Source organism: Prionailurus viverrinus, chromosome A1, assembly GCF_022837055.1.
Source record: "Prionailurus viverrinus isolate Anna chromosome A1, UM_Priviv_1.0, whole genome shotgun sequence".
Taxonomy (NCBI): domain Eukaryota; kingdom Metazoa; phylum Chordata; class Mammalia; order Carnivora; family Felidae; genus Prionailurus; species Prionailurus viverrinus.
In genome coordinates this window covers 26410423-26419991 of record NC_062561.1, presented here as the reverse complement: position 1 = coordinate 26419991, position 9569 = coordinate 26410423, and positions in this window count along the sequence as shown.

Below are 9569 nucleotides of genomic sequence, written 5' to 3'. Positions count from 1 at the left end.
CCCCGAAGTTCTCGTGTGTGACAGTCTGCCCTTCCCGGTGACTTCTGTCACTCTTCTGAAAGCAGAGACAGGGCTGCCTAAGTACCTTAGGGTCATGGTTGATTTATGCCATACGGCAGAGACGTACATTTTTTGCCACGACCCATGGTAAGAAATACGTGGCAACCTAAAGCACAACGCATCCACCAAAACAAGTTTTCCAGGACAACGCTTATCCTTTTTTTCTTAAAATTTTTTTTTCAGACAACGCTTATCCTTAACATATGTCATGTAGTCTACCCCCTCCCCGTCCCCAGCCTCTTTCTTTCTTTGTTTTTTGTTTTTTTTGTTGTTGTTTTTTGTTTTTTTTTAACACTGGTTGCGTCCCCCTCAGCTGATTTTATAGCCCATGAATAGGTTCCAACCCAGTTTGGAAACGCTGCTCTTCCACCGAAAATCAAGCCCCTGGCGGGAGACGGATGAGCAGGTCTCATGAGGTGAGAAAGTCTGAATCTCACTTTGCGTGCTGGTGAGAGCCTGGCGTCACGCCGGTCACAGCCAACCAGTACCTCCTGCGATACGTGAGCGCTTTCTCTGGGTATGTAAATTACAGTGGCAGACCCTGCAAAGAGAGCACTAGCGACCCCTTGAATTCATTGTAATAATGTGAAATAAACACCACATTCCATTTGTCAGCAATCCCTTGCTGTTCGGCACCATCTCTTGGGGTGGGGAAGGGTGGTTTTTTTTTTTTTTTAATGTTTATTTATTTTTGAGACAGAGAGACAGAGCATGAACGGGGGAGGGTCAGAGAGAGAGGGAGACACAGAATCTCAAACAGGCTCCAGGCTCTGAGCAGTCAGCACAGAGCCCGACGCGGGGCTCGAACTCATGGACCGAGAGATCGTGACCTGAGCCGAGGTCGGACGCTTAACCGACAGAGCCACCCAGGTGCCCCGGAAGGGTGGTTTTTAAAGCTGGAATCCACCCAGGGTCTGCAGAGAACCAGAGTCTCCAGGGACCACACGCATGCGTGTGTATATCTTTTCAGCGTCCAGAAGATTCTGATGCTGCCCATCCACCAATTAGCATCTGGGAACAAACTCGCCAGCTTAAACTTTGACTTAGTTTAAGCCAAAGCAAGGACTCAGCAGGAATACCCCCAAATTGAGCACTGCATCGACACTGTGCAAGAGCTTTTCCTGCCCGCGTTTTAAGCCTTTGGGGTTCTCCACGGAGTTCGGCAACAATGAGACGCTGTGTCTTGTTTTGCTCCAGGTCTTGTGTGTCTTTGTCGTCCCAAGTAGATCACACACCGGGGTACAGGGCGCTGAGTCTCGACTCCCAAAGCTCTGTCCATGGTGCAAAGGCTAAGGGCTTTTTCCACGTCTCGACCTAAAAGACAATTCTCATCCTATGCAGACACGAGAATATTCTAACTTCGTGTCCGGGTGCCGCCATGTTGCAGTAACAACAGAAAAGCTCTCACTCAGCCAGTGGGTGCTTCCTTCTCGCTCACACAAGTCTGACCGGTGCAGGCTGGCAAAGCTTCCCTGCGAGGGGTGTCTCGATAGGCCAGCTCGCACCGCCTTCATAACACAGGGTCACCGCAGCACAGAAAGTGAGACGTAGGAGAGACACCACCCTGGCCCCGGAGGTGATGCTTCACTTCCATGCAGCATGACATTGGCCACTGCCAGTCGCATGGCCCAGCCTGTCTGCAGGGAAGACTGGGAAATGTTGGGGCGCACGCGGGTATTCGGTGAACTCAGTTTCTGCCGTAACACTGACTCTATTTAGCATTTTAGATTCAGTGTTTAGTTGAGGTCAGTTTTCTAGCCATCGCCTTTTCTTATCGAGGAAAATTTAGATTTCTTCTAAATCTCACTGCTCTCCTTAGGCCTCGAGGGCCCATCTGTGCAAAGCTCACAGTGGCTCAGAGTAGGCCAGCTGTGTGCTACAGGTAAGTGACCATGGCATTTAGCACCCCAGCCAGGATACTTGTAGGCACGAAATGGGGTACTATAAATAATCATACCAGGACACCAAACGTAAATGGTGACTGTCCTGGGCAGATCAGGACGTACGGTCAACCTGCCCACGGATTGATGCACAAACTGTCATCTCGAGAGACACTGGATTAAGTTGGAAAGTTTTGCACTTTCACAAGCCCCTTGTCCATAGCATAAGACAGACTCTCCTAAGAAATTCAGAATTTAAACAATAAAAGTGATACAGGTAACTGACTTGCCTCGGCAGAGCTGTGAGAACACCCAAGGATATCAATCCTATCTGTGCCCCAGGGTGAGTGGGGCATCAGATGGGACCCTGGGCAAAGCCAAGCCAGCCCCTTAATGGTGGGGACGGGGGAGATGCCTGGAGTCAAGTTCCATCTGTGAAGTAACTAGAAAGTTTCAGCCTTGGATGTTCATAATGCTGTCAAAACAGAGGCATAAACTGTACCACTGATCTCTTGAAAGTCCTCAGTACACACACCTATTCGCAGACTTCTTTTTTTATCTTACTTTGACGGACACAAACTTTAAATAATTGCATCAGGGACCCAATGGGAACTTAGTAGAACTGCATAGAGCTCCAGAAGAAAAGCCCACATGAATAGTTTTTAAACGGGCCATGAGATTGGTATAACTAATCCATTTCTTCTTGGTGGGAGAAGACGAAAGGAGGTACAGAGAAGAGAAGGTAAGTCACTGCTAAAAAGAAAAGGCCAGAAAGAAATAAGTGTAGGGGCGCCTGGGTGGCTCAGTCGATTAAGCGTCCAACTTCGGCTCAGGTCATGATCTCATGATTCGTGGGTCCGAGCCCCACGTCGGGCTCTGCGCTGACAGCTCGGAGCCCGGAGCCTGCTTCGGATTCTGTGTCTCCCTCGCTCTCTGCCCCTCCCCCACTTGTGCTGTCTCTCAAAAATAAATACAAGAAAAAAAGAAACAGGCATAGAGTCATCACCCAAATTTTACTGCAATGTATTCGTAAGCATTTTACAATCTTCACACGTATTTAGGTTTTTCAGCCCCCCCATAAGATCGGTTGGACCCACCAGTAGCTTTTCTGGAGGGCTTGCTGTGTGCCAGAGACGACTCAGGTACTCGTGAGAATACACTTGTACCCTCGTGTCCACCGCACTAAACAGCCCTCAGGGAGGTACTATAATTATCCTTGACTTACCGATGAAGACACTGAGACGCAGAAGGTTTGAAAAACTTGCCAGAGAGGCTGCTGCTGGTGACCAGGGGAGCTGGGACTCAGACCCAGGCAGCCGGGCCCCAGCCTCTGAGCTCTTTATCACGGCACTGCCCTTAACAGGGCCTAATCATAATGAACAGAAAGGGCTGGTTTGGGTTTTGTTTCACTTTTATTTTCACTGCCGTGTATTCCAGACATACAACAGTGCCTGGAGCTCCATAATGGTTCATGAAAGGAATGAATGAATGAGTCAGCAAGTAGTAGCCTTTTGGTGAATACATACTTTCAGCAAGACCGGAGTGGTGGGGGGAGGCAGAACTGAATTGTAGAAATGGCCCAGGACCAGAAATCAGGCCATTGGCTTCTCGCCCTGGCTTCTGCCCATCACTCTTTTCTCTGGACCTTGATGTCCTCAGCCATACGTTTGAAGATGTCCTGCCCTCTCGCATCACAGGGCTGTCGTGGGAAGCAAATGATATGATGTATGTGACATTGCTTTGAAAAAACTGTAAAATGCATGCAGATTATATATGTACATAATTACATCTATGCATACAATTATATATGTAATCATTGCTGCAACCATATAATGATATAATAATAATTGCTACTCAGGACAGGTGGGGACTGCATAGGTTAAAAAAAAAAAAAAAAAAAGATTCACATTCAAAATCCTACCCCTACCAGGACCCTATCTTAGAACAACACGCTCTCAGCAGCAAGAATGCCCAGACAGTGTGGGCAAGTGGGAAAGTGTGGATAGGTCAATGCAATCCATTCCAGCTGATGGAGAGAATTCAAAGTTCAGGTAGTACCTCGGTGCCATGATTATCTATATTATTGTTATTTATAATCAATAACAGAGGTTAGGCGAGACTGAGAATTGCTCTGGGCTCTGGAGGACCATCAGAATCTGTTAAGAGGCTGACCGACTGCTAGTTTCACTCTCATTGTATGTTTGTCATCTTCCAGTCTCCTCCTATGTCACTCCTGAAGGGAGCGGATGCAGCACATGTGGTCAACTCACATGGAGCTGGAGATTCCAAAAGGATGGGGCTGGGGGAGGAAAGGAAGATAGAGAGGAAAGAAAGGAGGGGGAAGGGAGGGAGGAAGGAGGGAGAAGAAAACGGCGGGAGGGCAGAGATTTTCCAACATTTCAGTGATTTGCCTTATCACCCACTCGGAATCCCCGGACGTGATTTGCTTGGGCCAGGCCACAGGCCCTGCCTGTTCCACCTCCCACACTCTCGACCTTCACTCCAGAACCACATCCCAGAGGGACGCGTCCTCAGGAAGGATGGGAGAAACGTGTCCAGTTCTGAGACCTGTATTACTTCTGTATGAGAGAAAGGCTTATTTCTCCTTTGTCTTTCATCTTAACTATCATTTTGATAAACATCTTCAGACTGGATAAGCTGGTGGTGGCGGGGGACGAGCGAGAACAGAACAAAGGTACATTTCTAGCGGTAAGGCGTGAACAGGATTGTCAGGGAGTAAGACGCAGGAAACGGGAGCTAGATGTTGCGGACTGAGCATCTAGCTCAGTTGATGCTGAGCTGGACACAGATGATGCTGTGTCTTCGGAGCTCAGGACGAGCAGAGAGCCGGGGCCTGGGGCTGCTTCCTGGGCTCGTAGGCTCCTTAAAGACTTCACGAGCACGAAGTCACATCGTGGGGCCCACAGCATCTGGCATCCTCGGGACCCCCCACCTTTCACACTGGTCCTGGGGGCACAATCTAATTGTCCTTTGAGGAAGTCAAGGTGGTTGCCAGAACACAAGACGACTTTCAATACGATGGTGGCACAAAAGGTATCTGTTTATTAGGCAGACCTCCACTAAATCGGTGTTTGCCCTCTCTTCTGGTAGGTGTTTTGGGAAAATAAAAGGAGAGAGGTTGGTGGCATTGTTCCGTGCTCTGTATGTGGGAAAACTCAGGCTCTTTACACAGTAGGAAAACACTCCGTTTGTTCCCTGCCTAATACGGTGGAGAACCTGGCCGGGGGGTTTCTTTGCTGCAAAAAGCAGAGGATGGAAACCGAGCAGGAGCGTGCAGTTCTGTGAATTAAGGTCATTTACTGGCAGAAGTCACCAGACCTGTATTTCAAGGGACATCTCTCCAGCTCTCAGTCTCTTGGGCTGGCCTGCAGCCCTGAAGGGACTGGGCTTAGCTCCAAACCCTCTCAACCTGAGCGAAACCCAAAAGATGCCTCTCCCCATTTTCTACAATCAGGGCCGCTACCGAAAATTATCGTTTATTTGTGTTGGAAAAGATTCCTGCTGCTTTCCAACCTGGCCAGCCTCCCCAGGGGCTGAGGAGGGGGAAAGTCACTGATGTAATCACCCAGCTTGGGATTTGCTGCCATTTGCACCCGGGACAAGAGGAAGCCAGCGCACAGCCTCCCCTGCGCACCGATGCCACAGGGAGGCTGGGCAGAGTGCCAGAGGACCAGCCATCAAAGCAGCCCTGAAAGCGAGGGCTCGCGCTTTTCCCTAGTAAGCCACCTTGACAAATGTCCCTTGAGGGGGCCGGGGGTGCTTCTTTCTGCCTCTGTCCGTCTCAGTCTCTCACCAAGGAGCAGTTATCGCTACTCTGTGTCTAACACGACTACTTATTCTCTCCCCTGGACTTGGGTGTTCAATTAGCATTGCCTCTTCAAACTGCACGAGCTGTGGCCCGCTGGCTGGTCTCCAGCGTCCCGCCCCCCCCCCCCTCAGTCCAGCGCAGGCTGCACGCTGTCCCCCTTCCCCAAGCCAAGCCAGCTCTTGCATTGTCTCACCTGAGAGGCCCGAAAGCTTCTGGATGATCTCCCGAAGCCTGAGAGGGTATGGGGCTGACGCAGACGGTCACTGGGCCTGGCGATCCGCCCTTTGCTTGGGGCCGAGGTTCTGTTCGTGCAGCCACCACCAGCTCCGGGCACCAGGACGATGCCGGGGACAGCAGTGTTTTCCAGGCCGCCAGCACAGGAGCCGGCCCCGCTGGGGTAGAAACCCTCCTTGGGACGCTTCTCAGCCTCCACGGAGAGAGGAGATCACATTTTTTAAACGTTAACCCAAAAGGGCCCCCTGTGATGGCCCAGATTGAAAATCAGTGTGGACCCGTGTCCCGCCCTTGACCCTTCAGAGCCATCACAAAGTGGGGCAGGGCCTCAAGGCACAGGTGGGGGACGGAGCTCCAGCCACACAGCGTCATCAGGGCCTGGAAGGGCCAGGACCCATCTCTGCCCAGGGAGCCCCGGGCTGTGTGGGCTTCACCCTCAATCCGACACAATCTGGGAAGGGGTTCCCTCCGGCCAAAGATGGGAGGAGACCCAGAGGGTTTACAGGGGTAGGAGGGCAGGCACGAAGGCTCGGGCGCACCGCGGAATCTTTACTATTAGGGCTGAGGCGGTATGTGGCCACCAGGCCCCTCCGTCACCATCCCTGGGACCTAGATGGCTGTTGCCAGGCAGACTCTCAACGCACAGCGTGCTGAGGCGCTTCAGGGAATCCAGAAAATCGTGTTCCTTCACACAATGGAGGCTGCGCTATTTAGATTTAAAAATACAATGAGGGAGGAAGAGGAACAGAGTCAGCTTTATGGGAGAAGAGCCAGACAAGGGAGCCCCGCCCAGATTCCACCTTTCCTTGCATTGCTGGGCTTCCGGGACCAGCTCCTGCCCGCACCACCCACCCCCCTTCCCTTCCTCTCTCTAGTCCACCACACTCTCCACCTCTGCAATAATCAACAACGTCCACATGGCACTTACCGTGCCAGGTACAGTTCCAAGTTCTCTTCAGGACACTTAGCTCCCAAAACTCTCTGAGGAAGGTTGTTTCTTTGCATCACTTCTCCTCTCTGCTGCCTCCGTCTCTACCCCACCCTTGCCCCGCGCCTTGGGTTTTCTCACACACGCATTTACACACACCCCTCCCCACAACTTGGACCTCTGTCTCTCACACGCGGCCTCATCTACGGTTTCCCAGGAAGCGAACCCTCTCCTCAGGGAAGGAAAGGCCTCAGAGAATGAAGACCTTCATCAAGTTTTCCTCTTGCTGGGCCATCTGGAGATCAGCTGAGCTACCCTGCGCTGGGGTTGCCTGGAGGGACCCGGGGGCTGAGTCCCCCCTCACTCCATTAAAGCTTGTGGGAAAGGAAGCACACTCCCCTGCTTATGGCAGCCCCACCGACTCCATGCTGGGCTGCCCGACCTGGCAGGGCCCTGACCCAGAGCTGGGGCTGGCTCTGGGGAGGGGTCTGCCCTGTCTTCTGAGGGAGGAGACAGGCAGAGAGCAAGGGGGGAAACGACAGGACAATCGCCTTTCGTGGAGAAGGCCGTGTGGCAGCAAGGCCAATTAGAGAATGGGGACCATGGGTTCGGATCCTGGCTGGCCCACCAACTACGCCAGGATGCCTGGCAAATCACCAGCCCTCAGTGGGTTTCCGGTTTTCCCACAGGGAACTGGATTATATTCGTTTTTGTTTTTTTTATTGTTATTATTTTAGGGACGGTTTTTCCCTTTCAAACAAAATCAGAAAAACCCCATGTATAAAAATACACGCGAGCCGGGGCAGGAGGGCTCAGCACCACGCCCTCAGCAACAGCCCTGACCAGATTTGTTCCATTCTAAGCCTTTCAGAAGGCAGACTGTGGGCCCTCCATGGCATCAGGGTGTGGGAATGTTGAACACGGTTCCCTGGCCACCAGGAACCTACAGTCCAGCGGGGAGAGACCCATGCGAACAGACAATGGCCACACACCTTAATAGGTGACAAAATTCAGGGGCCTCAGTCAGTTAAGTGTCTGACTTCAGCTCAGGTCATGATCTCACGATTCTTCATGAGTTCAAGCCCCAAGTCAGGCTCTCCACTGACAGTGTGGAGCCTACTTGGGATTCTCTCTCTCTCTGCCCCTCCCCTACTTGCTTTCTCTCTCTCTCTCTCTCTCTCTCTCAAAATAAATAACCTTTAAAAACAATAGGTGATATAATTCTCAGGAGCCACCCACAAACAACCGTTGTTCACCTCAAAGGAAAAGTGATCTACAATTGCTCATCCACTTCTGGGCATATACCCCAAAGAATGGAAAGCAGGGACTCGATGAGATATTTGCGCACCCGTGCTCAAGGCAGCATGATTCACAATAGCCAACACGTGGAAGCAACCCAGTATCCTTCGGTGGATGAACTGATAAGCAAAACGTGGTCTGCACGTACAATGGAGTATTGTCCAGCCTTACGAAGGCAGGAAACATTCTGACACATGCCACATGAATGAACCTTGAGAACATGACGCTAAGTGAAATAAGGCAGTCACAAAAAGACAGATACCGTATGACTGCACTTGTATGGGGTACCTAGAGTAGTCAGAGTCCTGGTGACAGAAAGCAGAATGGTGGGTGCCAGGGGCTGGGGGAGGAGGAGTGGGGAGTTGTCGGCTAATGGGTGTCAAGACAAGACACCCAGAAGACATTGGGTGTCTTCTTCCGGACAACATTTCTGGAGATGGATGGTAGTGATGGTTTCACAACAACGTGAATGCATTTAATGCCACTGACCCGTACACTTCAAAATGGTTGAGATGGCAAATTTCATGTGACGCGTATTTTACTCACAATAGTTTTAAAAATTGTTGATGGGGGCGCCTGGGTGGCGCAGTCGGTTAAGCGTCCGACTTCAGCCAGGTCACGATCTCGCGGTCCGTGAGTTCGAGCCCCGCGTCAGGCTCTGGGCTGATGGCTCGGAGCCTGGAGCCTGTTTCCGATTCTGTGTCTCCCTCTCTCTCTGCCCCTCCCCCGTTCATGCTCTGTCTCTCTCTGTCCCAAAAATAAATAAACGTTGAAAAAAAAAATTTAAAAAAAAAAAATAAAATAAAAAAAATTGTTGATGTGGCTCAGGCCACTCTTGATTTCGGTCCAGGTCATGATGTCACAGCTTGTGAGATCGGCCCCCACGCCAGGCTCTGCGCTGACAGCATGGAGTCTGCATGGGATCTTCTCTCTCTCTCTCTCTCTGTCTCTCTATGTCTCAAAATAAATAAACACTAAAAAAAAATTGTTGAGTCTTTGGGTCAAAAGTGGCCAAGGTTTCGCATGGGCTGTGGTGGAGAAGTATAGACAAGGCTGCTCAGCCTGCTGGGGTTCCAGGCCCCAGGCCTACCTCTATTCCACCCCCGCCTCCCACCAGGCATAAGGAATCTTCTTCATGGTCTCAAGGATTTTGCATGTGCTGTTCCTCTCACCAGACGCTTTTCCCCCAGGTATCTCCCTGGCTCAGACCCACCAGGCTCTCTCCTCAGATGTCACATCCTCAAAGAACCCTTACTAACATCACTAAAATAATGTGCCCATGTGCATGTGCACGCACACACACACACACACACACACACACACACACACTCACACACTG